This window comes from Peromyscus maniculatus, chromosome 11 (genome assembly GCF_049852395.1).
Source record: "Peromyscus maniculatus bairdii isolate BWxNUB_F1_BW_parent chromosome 11, HU_Pman_BW_mat_3.1, whole genome shotgun sequence".
NCBI lineage: Eukaryota > Metazoa > Chordata > Mammalia > Rodentia > Cricetidae > Peromyscus > Peromyscus maniculatus.
Window position 1 is genome coordinate 84,594,968 of NC_134862.1, and position 16,844 is coordinate 84,611,811.

Sequence of the window (16,844 nt, forward strand, 5' to 3'; positions counted from 1 at the left end):
CAATGCCAACTTCAAGTAAGCCAGCTGAGGGCGGTGCATCTGAGAGGAGAGAGAAAGCCCACACAGCCTGTAAGAAGGGGTGACATTTCTCAGTGGGGATGAGACAGAAAGCATCGCAACCCTGGTCATCCTGATAATGTTGGCATCCAGCCTCCCCAATTCAGATTCAGCCGAGTCCAGGGGTGACCTCTTACCTCCCACTTCCCTTGTCTAAGAGTCCACCAGAGTTCCTTTGTCTTCGGCTACTGAGAAATAAAAACAGGCCTGAGTGACCTTTGCCCACGAGCAGCAGACCCCTGCCCAGGAAAGGGTAGAGAGGGGCTCTGTATTAGTTGGCGCTACAACAGCCGTAGTGGATGCACAGCAGGGCTTGACGTCATTTGCTGCAGTTTCAAGGTTTTCATTTGAGAGGTCAATAGAGATGCCAAAATGCAAAGGGTTGACCAAACATGAGTGATCATATCATCTTGTTTATGTTCATTTTATGTGTTTGGCTGTCAAGAGCTTACTACTTTTTTTTCTAATAAATTCTCAACTTCTTTCCCCCTCCCCCTCCTCCTCTCCCACCTCTTCCTCTCTCTTTCTATACTGTGCATTTTAAGTAGTTCATGAAAACAGAAGGGAAACTATTTGGGAAGAGGAAGGCAGCTAGTATTCCTTATAGCTGATGGATTGCTTCTTCAAGGTGTCCAGAGTTCAAAGCAGCCCTGCCGTCATAACAACAGTCTAGCTGACTACTAACACAGGGAGTTCTCAGTCAACATCTCCTGCCCCCAGACAGCCAAGCAAAAGGGACAAGTCTGACTAAAGTCAATCAATTGAATATTCAAAGCATCTGGCCCTGGCAATAGAAAAGTAAATAGTAAAGGGTGCTTACAGCAAAAACATTCCTAAACATCCTTAGCATTTGTTGTCCAACAGTGCTTTACACTTAGCCAAGCACTCACAGGGAGAGTTGGGTCCCTTCCTGTTCATCTGTCTCCAAATGACTTTAAAACTAAATGATGCTGAACTTTTATCATTATAGAGGAAACACAAAATAAAACCACAATAAGAATTTTTTGACTCAACAGATTGGAAAAAACAAAAATATTTAATTTAAAAAAGAAATGTTGAAGGGAATGTGGTGCACAAGAACTCCCTCAGTGAGAATATAGCATGGCCCCATCCACACAAGGGCAGTGCATATTAAAGTATCCGTACCTGTGCTGGCTAGTTTGATGTCAGCCTGACACATGCTGAAGTATCCAAAAGGAGGGAGCCTCAACTGAGAAAATGCCTCCATGAGATTGGGCTCTCTCGGTAAGCCTATAGAGCATTTTCTTAACTAGTGATTGATGTGGGAGAGCTCAGCCCATTGTAGGTGGTGCTATCCCTGGGCTGGTGGTCCTGGGTTTTATATGAAAGCAGGCTGAGCAAGCCATGAGAAACAAGCCAGTAAGCAACACTCCTCCATGGCCTCTGCCTCAGCTCCTGCCTCCAGGTTCCTGCCTGGCTTGAGTTCCTGCCCTGACTTCCTTCATGATAGACTGTTACTGGAAGCGTAAGTCAAATAAACTCTCCTCCCTTAACTGCTTTTGGTCATGATGTTACATTACAGAAATAGAAACCCTAACTGAAAAAAATATCTTTTGTTCTGTCAATTCCTCTTTAGGCATCTGTCTCTAAATGACGTTCCACACAAGACACATCGATCTACAGAATTGATTGCTGGTTTTGTTTGATTGTTTGGGGTTTTTTAATCATCAGTGACTGAAAATAAGATAAATGCCTTCCAATAGGAGAGGATATGAGTCAGCTCTGGTTGTTCATTTAAGGGAAGACTTTGTGCCACTGCCCTTTTGAGGATCTCACTCAGTAACCCAGACTGAAGCCAGCTGGAACTCACTCAGTAGCCCAGACTTGCCTCAAGTTACCAGTGTGCCCACCCCACCACCCCACCACCTCAGCCTGCTTTTTAAAAAGAAGAAAATCATTTTCTTATATTTTCCCTTGTGCATTTATTACCCATAAAGATAAGTTTACTTGAGAGTTAAGCAAAAGAATTCTATGAAGCAATTTATGATGTGGCTTAGTATTTTAAATGCATTCTTTCTCATGCGCATGCATGCCCAGTCATGGAGGGTACTAAATCAAAAGTCACAGAAATGAGATTAATTTGAAAATACATTCCATGCAATTGGCCATGTTCAAAACATATTTTAGTTCAGCCTTTAAAATTATTCTTTATGGGGAAGTGGGAAGAGAAAGTTGGGGTGCCTAGGGGGGTGGGAAAGAGGAGTTGGGGTAAATAGGATCAAGATGTGTTATTTGCATGTGTGAAGTCATAAAATATTAAATAAAAGATTTTGTTTTTAAAACTGGACTTTATCTTATATGCAAACAAACTTTATCCTTTATATGTTTGTTGGTTTGGAGACAGGGTCTCTAGCCTAGGCTTCCCTAAATACCTGATGACCTTGAACCCTGATCCTCTTGCCTCCCCTCCTAAGTGCTAGGACTATGGGTGTACACCTGTGTTCTGATCTATGCTAGGCTGGAGATTAAACCCAGGGCCTCATGCATGCTGGGAAGGCACTCTGCTTAACTGAGCTACATTCCCCAGCCCATACATTTATTTTAATTGATGTAAAAATAAATTCCTTTTATGGGATGAGCTCTCATATTTGATATGACGTACTTGCCCTACTTAAGAAGGGCATTCAGAAAAGTCCCAAGCTGGTATGTGTGCCTTTGTAACCACAGTACTTGCTTTTTATAGCAGTTTGCATGTGGGCTATTTGATCCCTCCACACCAGACCTAAATATAAGAAGCCATCTATAGATAAGGAACTCTTTAAAAAAAAAAGTGTTGTTTGGGCTTTCACCAATAAAAGGATCATAGCCTTGTGAATTAATTGCCCCTCCCCGCTCTTCACCTACCTCTCTCTATTCCTCCCTCCCTCCCTTTTTTCCTCTCTCCCTCCCTCCCTTATGCTTTCCTTTCTCTCACAGATTTGTCTGCTTTCATGTTATAAATATGATTTTGAGAACGTTAATAGGATTCAGAGAGAAAATCACCTTCCATCTCCTGCTCGGAGCTCATTCTGTCCCTCGGGAGCATTCTTGTCTACAGGTGCTCACTGAACTGAAGCCACCCCTCCTGTTCTGTGTTGTTTGGGGTTTGAGAATCATTTTCTACCCAGTGACCTGCACAGGAGTCCTACAGGATGTGGGAGCAGGCTAGCCCCACACATGTCCTGACAGAAGAGAAAAGGGGAAAGAAGAAAATCCATTGCTGCTGTTTTTATCTCCTTTTTACTCACTAGCGCTTCATGTGGGTTTTGAGTAGAAACTGGATCCTCCTTTAGTCGTTTCTCCTCCTAAGTTAAATTTTAACAAAACTTCAAATTGTCTTAATTTTATTTTGTGTCTTTATTTTTGTTCATTTCAAAACAATTTTGACACTTCCTTACTCACCTCTTGCTTTCAGAAGTAGCTTGTGGTTTTTGTCCAGACTCTTCTATGTCATTGCTGACCATCCAACTTGAATGGAAATCAGTTATTTTCAGCTAGGTTTCCTTAACCAGTCTCCTTTCTCCTCAGAGAGAAAAATACAAGTTTTAGGACGGCCCAGCAGTGTCTGTCAAGGAAGTGTTGGCCCCTAGTGGACCAAAAGTGAAAACGCACATTTTTGACAGGTTTGGCGTTCTGTATTTTGGGAAAGCAAATTGCAAGGGCAGAAGAGAACAAAATAAAATGCAATACATTTTGCAAAGTATCATTTATGAAAGAAAGGAAAGCACAAATTATTACCCACAGAATCGACTCCTTGGTCAATTTAAAGCTCTGAAATGTAAAAAATACAAAAGACAAAATTAAAAATCGAATGACAAACTGGGAAAAAATATCTATGACATATAAACAGTGAACATTTTCAATATATAAAGAGCTTTTACAAACTGTAAGAACGGATCTTTTTCCACAGGTTTCTACGTATAAGGTCCACTTGAAAATATAGCATCCCCCTGCTGTCGGCATTAACCAACTGGAAACATTTTAAAGACAAAATAGCTGCAGAAGCCAAGCAATAAAGTATCAAAGTTGATATAACCTGGCATATCCAGTCAGCTGGGGGGATTTTTAAGTGATAATAAAAGGCACTGATGATCACATATGCAAACGATTCTAAATGGGTTGATTTAATTTTACAGGATGTGGAAGTTCTCCAAAGTAAACTAAAGTCACCTAAATACAAAACAGTAACATTTAAACTTTTAAGTTTCCTTTCAGAGAAACCACAGTAACTTATTCTAAAATGTTTTGTGAGCATCCATGCCCATAGCGGCTTCAGTCCTTGAACAACAAAAGGACTGATGAGCAGACTGAACAGGGAAAGGTGTCTGCTGCCAAGCCTGACAACCTGAGCTTGGTCCTGGGGAACCCAAATGTTGGCAGTAGGGATGACTTCCACAAGCATCCTCCCACATACACAAATAAGTAGATGCACACAATTTTAAAAATAAAGAAGATAAAACTTGTCCTGTCCATAAGGCAAAATACAGAGCTCATAGGAGTACGAAAGTGTGGGTTTTAAAGAACGAATAAAGGATCAGTGAAACAGAAAAGGGTTTATAAACAGATGCTTATATTCATGGAAATTTATACACCATAAAAATAGCACTACAAATAAATGAGAACGACGCGGTTTATAAATAGAAATCTACAGGGAGCAAGAAATACGGGGCTCTTAAGTATCATCACAGCTGCCAATCTTGACAGTGTATCTCTCTTTAATATGCACTATCTCTTTGCTCCAAGTAAAATTATAATTTTGGTTTTGTAAATCTGTATGAACCCTTGTCTTCAGTTCTTTGGAGTAGGGGCCACCAATGGAATCCGGAAACAGCCAGACCAAACTCTGACTTCCGGTAACTTCCTGTAACTTCCGGTAGCACTATTACTGCGGCTCTTGATCAATGAAGCCACACTGGCCTCTGCCATTCTCGGAACCTCCCAGGTACACTTTCACTGCTCGGTCTTTGCATATTTCATTCCCACATCTGAGGTTGCTCTTCCATCAAACGTCCACTTGGCAGTCTTTAACTTCTCTAAGGCCCTTTCTTGTGAGTGGGTTCCTTCTTAGTGAGTCATTCTCTAGCTGTGCCATGCCATTTGAAGTTGGAAGATCCTATTCCTACCTTAAGGCACCCAATCTTTCACTCTCTGACTTATGTTTCTCCATGATACATACAATAATCTGATCTATTATATATTTTAATTACCTGTTGACCATGTTGACAGAATGAACAAATGAATGAACATTTAAATTAGTCAACAGTCTGCATCAATAATAGTCACAGATGGGCTGGGGGTGTAGTTCAGTTGCTAGACTGATTGCCTAGCATGCATAAAACCTTGGGTTTGATCCCCAGCACCTGTATAAACCAGGCATGGTGACATGCTGTGTCCACAGCAGGAAACAGAGAGAAAGGGATGCTTTGTTCAGCTCACTTTTCCCTTTCTGTTCTGTCCGTGATCCCAGTCAGTGGAATAGCACCACACATAATTTAAGTGGATCTTCCCAGCTCATTAACCTATTGTACACAGACAATCCCTTACAGACATGTTCAGAACCTAGTCTCTGAGGTGACTCTGTCAAGATGAAAATCAACATTAGCCACTGCATTGTCTCAAAATAAATTAAATAAAATATTCACGATATTTTCAGAGCTCGAAATTTTTTAATAGTTTTATTTATTTTTATTTTATGTGCATTGGTGTTTTGCTTACATGTGAGGGTGTTGGATCTTGGAATTTCAGACAGTTGTGAGCTGCCATGTGGGTACTGGGAATTGAACTTAGGACTTCTGGAAGGACAGTCAGTCAGAGTTTGAAATTTTGACTAAGATAGCTACTTAGAAGGCTGTTTTTTTTTTTCAGTGAAATGAATCTAAACATTATCTATATGAATATTATATAAACAATGTAGGATATAGGGTTCAGAGGAAATAAGAGTTGGTTCCTACCTTTTACTGTGAAAAGAAGATTTAAATAGCCCCCTTTTTTCTACTGTGAAAATAAAACCACTATATAATGTCTTAACACCAAGTGACACTTCTGAAAAATTAATGCGGCCGATACCAAAAATGTATTTTTGGGAAATTGTAATTGGCATACGATAAAGCTGCCTTTCAGAGAACTGGAATACAACCTGCACCTGTTTCTCTGCTCATATGTTTAACTATGACTGTCCTGGATTACAACAACCAGACCTACTATGTATGTTTCAAACCAGTCATATGGATTTCACACTTACTTAATGCTCATGTGGGCCCTCTGGTGTTGGTGCATTTTAATCCTCGTTTTTTTTTATAGGTGGCACAGCTGGGCTGCAAAGGGATCTGAAGCCTGTGTCTCACCTCTACACTCCATGCCTTTATACTACTTTTGGGGAGCCACAGCAGAGGCAGAGGCACAAAGGGCCCACACAAACATCTTCAAAGTCGTCAGTTAACTGAACTCTTTCCTGAATTTCTTTTTTTTTTTTTTAAATATGATTTGGGAAGAAAAAGGAAAAGAATCTTTTTTTTTTTTTTTTTTAAAGAATCAACTTTTATTAGAACCGTACTTGGCATATGTTCCCTCCTGGGATTCTCAAAGCAAATCTGAGAGATAACTCTTATTATTATTGCCTGTTCTGAAAAAGAAAAGCTGAAGCCAAGCAAAATAGGTGCTGTTATGGGCTAAGGCTATTATTGGATGTGAGTAAAATGTGACTCAAGCTGGACCTGCCTCACTCCACAAGCCTGTATTCTTCACCATGACAAATTGGAGCTGGTTACCTAGGAAACGGGAGCATCCCGAGAGGAGGAGGAATATTCGGGTCCAGTTCATTATAGCTGGTAACAGCTGCAATGGCCATGGAACTAGGAAGACAGTAGATACAATCCCATCTTCGACTTTCTGAGATTAGACATTAGCATTTGACCTTTTTTACCTCAAAATTGTGTTTAAAAATATATGCATATTATTTGGAAAACCTATAAATTTTCTTCTTTACATTCCTACATAGAATTACATTATGTAAATGCATTACAATTTATTCTTTCTACCATTGACAGATCTGAGTTGTTTCCAGGTTAGAAATATTATTAATAATGCTTCTATGTTTTCCAACTCTGGCCTTCAAAGTTCTCCCACCGGTAAGATAAATAAGTGGGGCAGGTCCTGTGGGATTACATCCAAGTGTATTTCCATTGATGAAACAAAGTATCTAAGGAGGGGTAACTTACAAAGAATAGAAGCTTGTGGTGATATTGTGTCCCCCAATATATTGCGCACCCTAATACATTTATCTGGGGTCAGAGAACAGAACAGCCACAAGATAGACATAGAGGCCAGACAGTGGTGGCACACACCTTTAATCCTATCACTTGGGAAGCAAAGATCCATCCAGATCTCTGTGAGTTCAAGGCCACACTGGAAACAGCCAGGCATGGTGACTCACACCTTTAATCCCAGGAAGTGATGAAAGGAAGCAGAAAGGTATATAAGGCGTGAGGACCAGGAACTAGAGGTTTTTAAGCTTTTAACTTTTTAGCAGTTCAGCTGAGATCCATTTGGGTGAGGACTCAGAGGCTTCCAGTCTGAGGAAACAGGATCAGCTGAGAAGCTGGTGAGGTGAGGTTGGCTGTGGCTTGTTTTGTCTCTCTGATCTTTCAGAATTCACCCCAATACCTGGCTCCTGGTTTTCTATTAATAAGACCATTTAGCAATGCGTCTACAGAAGCTTATTTAACATGCTGTTCAGGGTGTCCAAGAGTATGATTCTGTTATCCAGTCAGCTTCAGTGAGAAACTGGCTACATTATAGCATGGCCAATGGCACCAGTGTAGGAGAAACACATGACAGAGGAACAGGCCACATGGTGAGACCTCAGGGAGCCAGGCAGCAGGGAGGAGCCAGAGTTTCTCTTTTGTGACAACTCTTTCCAGAACTAGTGGGTGTCCCACAAGAACTACATTAGTCTCTTCCTTAAGCAGCACCACAGATGACCCAATTACCTTAGAGGCAGGAGAAATAAGCTCCACCTCTTAGAGGCTCCATTACTTCTTATTATGTTGCAGACCAACACAAGTCCTCAGGGGGAACAAACCTCCTCCAAACCACAGCCCCAGTCCAACTCCTCAGTCTTCGTGAGGTCCTTACCAACTACACAGTGGTCCAGGCTGAGAAAGCACCCGGAGCAGCAGACACAACTCTAATGACTCAGTGTACTGCAGCTCTGTCACAGCCCAAGGGGAGCCATCTGTCTTGGTGTGTCAATGTTCCACACACATACTGAAGTTGAGGGAATGCTATCCATTTTCCTTGTGAGCTTTGGACTCCATCCTAGGCAATAACAGATACAGCTCTTTTGACTGTAATGGAAGAGCATTGAGTTGCAATGCGCTATTGGAATAATAGTCCCAAGGAGGTAAAATGATGAAGGACATCCATTCACCAGAGAGCCAGGAGGGACACTTCTATTGAAAACTCGGTGAAACATAACCCGGAACCACGAAACAAACATCAATACATCAACAGAGTGAGTGAACACAACCAGTAGCAGAATGCTAAGTGAGGAGAAACGCAAGACGGAGAGGCTCCCAAGGCACCAAGGAGTCGCATTGATCACCGGGCAGGGCAGTGAGGGCCAGATTCTGTATGCAGCAGCTGTTCTCAGAATGACACCATAATGAATTTCTGCCCAGTTATTGGCCTTTCAGCCTCCAGGGGACTTACTCAGCCAGCAGTTCTATTTTCAGAAGCAGAGGATAAACACATGCCTTAATCCTGCCATTTAAAATCTAATAAGTATTTGCACTAAGACATCTGTGGCCGGTTTTTCCACTGTTTTTTAGTGATTACATATGCATGTTTAGATTTATATGTCTGTAGACTTCATCTATTATTCTTTATTTTATTTCATGGCAGGTACTCATGCAACCCAGGATGGCCTCAAACTCAATATGTACTCCAGAGTGACCTTGAACTTCTGATCCTCCTGTCTCCAACTCATGAGTGCGCTGATTGTAGCCATGCACCACAATGCTTCTCATTTTATGCTGTGCTGGGTATTGGACCCTTACGGCTTCCTGCAAGCTTGGCAAACACTCTACCAGCTAAGGTACATTCTTATCCCCTGCCTGTGCGAGCCAGAAGCAAGGCCTGGACAGATCTTTCGTCACAGCCCGAGGAAAAACCAACCCTGTCGACATCCCAATGTTGGGCTTCCAGCCTCCAGAATTATGAAGCAAAGAATGCCAATGGCTGCAGCCAACTACAGTTCTAACAAACACACCCCCAAACAGTTCACCTGTTCAGTGCTCTCTCCAGAATATTGACAGCAATTGATATGACAAATAATATCATTAAGATTAGACATTGATTTCTTCATCTTTTTTAACGCTGGTGTTTTATCCTATTTCATCTATTCTAAAAAACATGTTTTGCTTCTCTTTTTTCCACAAAAAAACCCAAAAGGGAACTTGTCATTTTATGTTAAATTTTTCTTTCATTAGAGGTACATACAGTAGTGGCAGTCTGAACATGGATGACATTTTAGGAACCTGTGGGAATTTAGTTTTGCAGGAAGGCTCACCAGGTGAGCAATCCTTATGGCTCAAATCTTATTTTAAGGACTTTAAAAATTAACTCTGTGAGTTCTAGGAGAGTCAGAGCTACATATTGAGACTCTGTCTTGACAAAACAACAACAAAAATTGTATTTATGTATTCAGTGTGTGTGTGTGTGTGTGTGTGTGTGTGTGTGTGTGTGTGTGTGTGTGTGCATACATGTACCATAGGTCATATGTGTCAGAGAATAACTTGAAGGAGTGAGTTCCCTCCTTCTGCCCTGTGGATTCCAGGGATCAAACTCAGTTTGCAGGGCTTGGCAACAAGTGTCTTTACCTGTCGAACCATCTTGCTGGCCCCTCCACCTCAGATCTTAATATTTCAGTTACTTCTTGTCCCCAGTGGAATAAGAAGGGCTGTACCAATTATTTTAGTAAGAGGTCCCAAGCAAATGCTTCCTGGTTGTAACTGATATGGCTCATGGCAGGTCCAACAGGAGAAAGCAGGTTTGGGAAAAGAGGGAGGGAGACCTAGCACCACTTAATCACATGTCAAAGGGTAATTTCCTAAAGGGAAATGAAATACTGCTACCAGAGCAAGAAGCATCCAATACTCAGAAGGCCCCAGTCATCTATGGGACATATATTGATACAGAGTGGCTCTGACTTGATTCCCATTACAGTTCTGTGGAGCAGAAGATACTGTTGTGTCCATTGTACTAATCTGGAAACTGAGGCTCAGAGAGGGCTACCTACGTATAAGCAAAACCTAATACTGCTAGCCACAGAGTGCTTTCAGTAAGCAAGATACTCCCTAAGGATTATTAACAGAAGGATGCTTATTGTCCTTCTGCCTAAGATGCTCTGAGACCAGAGAGGGGTGGAGAGAGATTCCAAGTGCCAATCGGCTACTATGAGATAAAAAAAAAAAAGTACAAAAATTGTTTCCACTTCTAGTAGAACATAGTACTACGAAAATAATTAAACCTGTTTGGCGGAAAGGCGGGGAGCCAGGATGGGATGAGGTTGACTAGGAAAGGTTCTTTTCACACCTTTTCAGAGAAGAGCTTTCCTGAACGTCTGCAAATTTGGCATCAGAGGTCTGAGAAACAATGATACTGGTAAACCCTATAGAGCCTGGTCTGTGGTGGAATATTAGTTGAAGATGTGTTGCATTCATTTATACTGTGGAATAGTTGTTTAGTGATGCCAAGATGTGTTGCACTCTTTTATATTGCATTTGTTTAATTCTGTAAAGCTGTGTTACTTTGCCTGTCTAAAACACCTGATTGGTCTAATCAAGAAATGAATGGCCAATAGCTAGGACAGGAGAGAGAATGAGGTGGGGCTGGCAGGCAGAGAGAATAAATAAAAGAGAGAGGAATAAGAGAGGAGAGGAGGATGCCAGAGGCCAGCTACACAGTCACGCAACCACACAGACAGCCATGGAGTAAGAAGTAAAGAAAGACATATAGAATGGAGAAAGGTAAAAGCCCAGAGACATAAGGTAGATGGGATAATTTAAGAAAAGCTGGCTAGAAACAAGCCAAACTAAGGCCAGGCATTTGTAAGTAAGCATAAATCTCCATGTATTTATTTGGGAGCTGGATGGCAGGCCCCCAAAGAGAAAAGAAAAACTATACTGGTCCATGGAAAATACTTATTAACAGTTTGGGGAATGGGGTGGGGAGTGGACCAATGGGTAGAGTGGATCTTAGTCCAAGAATCTGGATGTTTCTGAGAGCTGTTCTTTACAGTGTTTCCTTACTGTGCTGATCGTTTCTAGGGTCAACCAGGTCAACCAAGTGTGCCATCACACTTGATTCCATCAACCTTGTAGACAAGGGACTCACAGCCCTTGAAGGGTGTGCTGTCTTTTCCTTTGAACTCCAGATGTTCTTCTGGTCTTTTTTTTTTTTTAAGATGTTTCATTATTAACCAACTTCCCATATTAAGAGTTTCTTTTCCAAAGAATTTGTTTCATTTAGTTTTCAAAAATTTTACTAGGTCATAATAGTTTGTTGCTACACTGATCCGTGTGATTTCAGAAATAAAAACAAAACAACAAAACTGTGATTTTATGAAATGCATTGGCTCCCAAAAATCTCTGCAATAAGGAGATGTATATTTTTCATCTCGATTCTACTGACTTGTGATGATCAAGTTTTAACCTGTGACAAATAAGGACACCTCACACGGAGCCCTGCCACACTTCCTCATCCTTCTTCTGTAGCTGGAAGATTTCCTGTGTCCCGGCCTGCCAGCAGTTGGGACAAATCTCTCTCACTCGCATCCCCCAAGTAGACACACAGAGGCTTATATTAATTATAACTGCATGGCCATGGCTCAAGCCTTTTGCCACGTGTAAAGCCACAGAACACATGGTGACATATAAATTAACAGTAATGGGCTGAGTTTAAGTGTAAGAGCAAGGCAGTAGTTAGCCTGAGCTAATAGTCAAGCAGTTTTAACTAAAATAAGCCTCTGTGTATTTACTTGGGTCTGAGCAGCTATGGACTAGGTGGGATACAGGAAAACTTCAGCTACATTCTTCCCTCCTTCCTTCCAGCAATCTCTTTTCCTCCTACAGGGTGGCATTGCTCACTTGTACCTTCAAGATGCCCAGTGTCCTTGATAGCACCTCAGCCACTGCCAGGGCTGATAACTTTGGTTTCTTCCCCAGAATTGAATCTGTGTTCGTTAGCTATCTGAATTCTTTGGGAGTTGTTTTCCTTTGCTTTACACACCATCAACAGCTACTCCATCCTCACTGAGCTATTTCTGTCCTTTGGAGACTTAATTATTGTCCACATGGTGTGTCTGTTAGGCACAAGATTAGATTTTCCACGTCATACTTCCGATAAGGCAGTATAGAATCTCTAACATATATAAACATTTCTGAATTTACACAACACAGATAGAAATACCTTTCTCTCAGTGCCATTTTATCTTTGTGACCCATCTTCAATAGCTCTTCCAACGATGCAGTGACTTAGACATTGGCTGCTCAGGAGTACCTGTAAATTGTACTGGTGGAATGCTGGATAGAGATTCCTAGAAATGATCAGAACTACTGAGAAATCATCCCTGGGATAGAGACTATGGCTTCTATAAAATACCTCGACGATTGAAAAGGCACTGGCTGTCTTTGTCACTGATGCCTTACTTTGGGGTGACCTTTCATGGCAGAACAGTCTGTCCCTGGCTTCTGTTTCACTTGTACATCATAGTTCCTTAGCAGTGGCAGTGGTGACGCTACCCACTTTTTCTCCTCCTGTGACTTCTGTCAAGCTCTGGCTCCCGAAGAACAGTATCCACAGAAATGCTTCTAGCAATTGCTCTTGTCATCCAAGGCAGGGTTGCACTTGGACCAAACGTCATGTCCTTCCTTCTCAGGTTACTCATTCATCGCAAGTCAAGATGTCCATTTACTTCTAAATTAATATCTATTTTCTAATTATAGTAGAAACTCTCACATATTTTCTGTGAGCTGGCAAGATGGCTCAGCAGGTAAGGATACTTGCCACCACACCTCAAGCCTGGAATTCAATCCCCAGAATCCACATAGTGGAAAGAGAGAACTGATTCAGCAAGCTGTCCTTTGACCTATACACACACACACACACACAGAGACAGAGAGAGAGACAGACAGAGACAGAGACAGAGAGAGAAAGAGAGGGAGGGGATCAATTACATACACATACAATAAATTGATTAATTAATTAAAAAACACAAATGTATGGAGAATAAAAAAATCTTTGGCCATGAAGAAGGGATTTAAAAAAATCTTCAGCCATACTTCTATTTTTTGTTTGTTTGTTTGTTTGTTTTGAGACAGGGTTTCTTTGTGTAGTTTTGGTGCCTGTCCTGGATCTCGCGCTGTAGACCAGACTGGCCTTGAACTCACAGAGATTCACTTGGCTCTGCCTCCCGAGTGCTGGGACTAAAGGCATGTTCCACCACCACCCGGCTGCCATACTATTTAGAGATATCTAATATTAAGTCTTATTTTCTCTGTATGTAAATAAAGTATGTGGGGCTTCTTCTATGTCATGATTTCCTGGGCATTCATGTGCACTAATGTCGTATTTTATATTCCTTCATTATGGGTGGGTTGCACTGATTTGACTTTCTACCTGCTGTTGGATGCTTTGACTGTATTTTTATTGTAAATGATGGGCACACTTACATCTTTATCCTCTAATCCAGCAGCCTTTTTAGGATCAATTTCTTAAAGAATAATTACAGAATTGAAATGCTTTATTATGTTTTTCCTTTTATATTCTTTGTATGCACTGCCAGACTGTCCTTTGGGAAAGGATTATCTACTTAAATCACCAGCACTTTAGAAGAGTGCCTTTCAGTATTCCCTTCAAATCCATGATAATATTGTAAAACCATTTTCACTGTATGAATTGTATAAATATTATCACAACCTTCTCTTACATTTTATTTCTATGAATACTAAGTTGACCTAAGTTGATACTAAGAAGGAGAGATGTGTGTTTGCTCATTAGTTCCACTTATTTTGTAGATCCCGCTTTGGATTCTTTGTCCGTTTTTCCCCTTCGGTTGTTAAGACCTCTTTTTCTGAATGAGGTCTCACTATGTAGCCCAGGATGATCTCAAACTCATGCTGCTGCCACCTCAGCCTCCTCAGGATAAAGTTACAGGATTTTCTTAGGCGATCCTGCTTCATAAAACAAATTATTTTATTTTTAATTGTATGTGTGTGTTTGCTTTTGTGTGCACCCATGAGAGCATGGTGTCCACAGAGACCAGGAGAGTTGGATCCCTTGGAGCTGGAAATACAGGTGGCTGTGAGCCACCTATCATTAGTGTTAGAACTGAACTCAGGTCCTCTGTGAAAACACTACACCCTCTTCTTAACTACTGGGACATTTCTCTAGCCCCAGGATATCCTGGGTTTTTTTTTTTAATTATTATTTTCTGTGTATGGGTGTTTCGCCTGCATGGATGCCTGTACACCTCATGGATGCCTGGTGCCTAGTGGACCAGGATCCCCTGGAACTGAAGTTACAGACAGTTGTGAGCCACCATGTGGATTCTGGGAACTGAACCCAGGTCCTCTGGAAAAGCAGCCAGTTTTATACTGTTGAGCCATCTCTCTGGGCCCAATATTTCCATTATTGGTTCTCATTCTTTTCCTCCTCCATGCATGCACATATGTGGGTTTCTTAACACATTCAATACTATCCTTTTGCTTCTATGAGTCATAAAATATATATTAACAAAAGTCAGGTTACAATGAATATTAAATTTAATTATACTTGTTTTTCTCTTCACATAAATTCTATCAAACATATTTGTTGTTGTTTTGTTTGTTTAGATCATAAAAATCTACCAATTGGCCAGGTGGTGGTGGCACACGCCTTTAATCCCAGCACTCGGGAGGCAGAGGCAGACAGATCTCTGTGAGTTTGAGGCCAGCCTGGTCTACAGAGTGAGATCCAGAACAGACACCAAAACTACACAGAGAAACCCTGTCTGGGGGCGGGGGGGGGGGGGGTGGCGGGAGGATCTACCGATTGTGCTTGAAGGGATTTTTAGAATATAGAGAGACAAAGTCAGCCAGAATGGGAGATGATAAGTGTCAGAGTAGAGTTACCTCAGGAAGTTTGGGTGCCGTCAAACTAACTTCCAACTCAAAGAAGACATCAGGAACGAAAAATAACAGAACTGAGTCTCAAGCTGAAAAAATTCATGGTCTGTACATCTCTGCTGGAATTTAAGAACATATGTCTCGCCGGGCGGTGGTGGCGCACGCCTTTAATCCCAGCACTTGGGAGGCAGAGGCAGGCGGATCTCTGTGAGTTCGAGGCCAGCCTGGGCTACCAAGTGAGTTCCAGGAAAGGCGCAAAGCTACACAGAGAAACCCTGTCTCGAAAAAAAAAACCAAAAAAAAAAAAAAAAAAAGAACATATGTCTCAGTTACTCTGATAAAATTTTCTGATCAATCAAGCAACTTAAGGGAGAAAGGGTTTATTTTATTTCAGAGTCTGAGGCTACAGTCCATTACAATGGAGGAAGGCACAGTAGTGGGAGCTTGAAGTAGCTAGACAAATTGCACCCACAGTTCTGAAGCACAGAGCAATGCTGGGTTGTCCCACCATAACCAGATGGTAAGGCCCTATTGCTAAAGACACTACACACTTTGGTTGCAGGATATCAATAGACAAATCAATCTAGACCTGACCAGGAAACGTCCCTGATGGTTAGCTTTCACAGCACCAGAAGGTGCTATGTAGCCTACTGGAGAAAAGCTATCAGTGGTCGTACCCAGCACTGGACCCTGCTTCCTAAAATACTGAACTGCCAGGGAAATGTGCCCACTAGTGCAGTATTGGCATGACTGGTGTGGGGGAAGCCACCTGAACTCTGGTTGGGTTTGAGGCTTGCTCCCCAGAAGAGGATTCACTCCTGGGACTATAAATTTGATCAAAATCCCATGCCCAGGAAGGTCAAAGGTCCTAAAGGAGGACCCACCAGTGTTGTTTTGCTGTATCACTAGCACTGGCAAGGGCTGAGAAATGCCAATATCGTGTCTGCCTATAAGCTGCAAGACCAGCTGCAGCCAAGGCCTGAGGAATTCTGGCTTCCTAGATCTCCACAAGGGCTGTGACATGTGTCCTGCTACCTGAGGTATTCACTGAAGTGGAGCACTAAAAGCCACCTCTTGGGGCAGCTCCACAGATGGTAACTGTCAGAGAAAGAGGAACAGAAGGAAGGGTTGAGATGCAACCCTTCAAGAATTCATCTTTGCCTACCCAAAGTGGACTTCTATCTAGATAGAACTAAAGGGCTTCAGTATGGCTAAAGTTTTGCTCTATACATACACACACACACACACACACACAGATTTACCATGTATTCCAAAGAAAAGGGAACATGAGCCAGATCTGGGAATTTCCTGTAACTGTAAAACCCACATTCCCTGCTCCATTCAAAAAGTCCAGTGACTTACAAGTAAGTTATTTGGGCAAGGAAAATGGTTTACTTGGAAAGCAAGCAAACCGAAGATGGAGTAGTTCCCCCAGCAAAGACCAGTTTCCCTGGGGCTCCAGACAGTGTATCTATGGACTCGTGGGAGGGTATTTGGGAGGGACACCTGGTGGTTACAAATCTTCAGTGGTCTGTCTTACCAGTGCACAAGCTGTTGCTATCTGTCTGTATATGAATGGATTTTTAGGGTTCTGTAACGTAACCCAAAAGAAAATCTCAACAT

At 41.8% G+C, this 16,844-nt stretch overlaps 1 long non-coding RNA gene across 1 annotated transcript; it reads right to left on the reverse strand.

Annotated features, from left to right (window-relative positions):
* Positions 1–3,066: 3,066 nt before the first annotated feature.
* On the reverse strand, positions 3,067–15,358 carry LOC143267836 (uncharacterized). Its single transcript, XR_013043416.1, has 5 exons — positions 15,228–15,358; positions 12,526–12,652; positions 3,796–3,828; positions 3,460–3,577; positions 3,067–3,362 (listed from the first exon to the last, which is right to left on the reverse strand). It is a non-coding gene; the product is annotated as an uncharacterized LOC143267836 (long non-coding RNA).
* Positions 15,359–16,844: the final 1,486 nt, after the last annotated feature.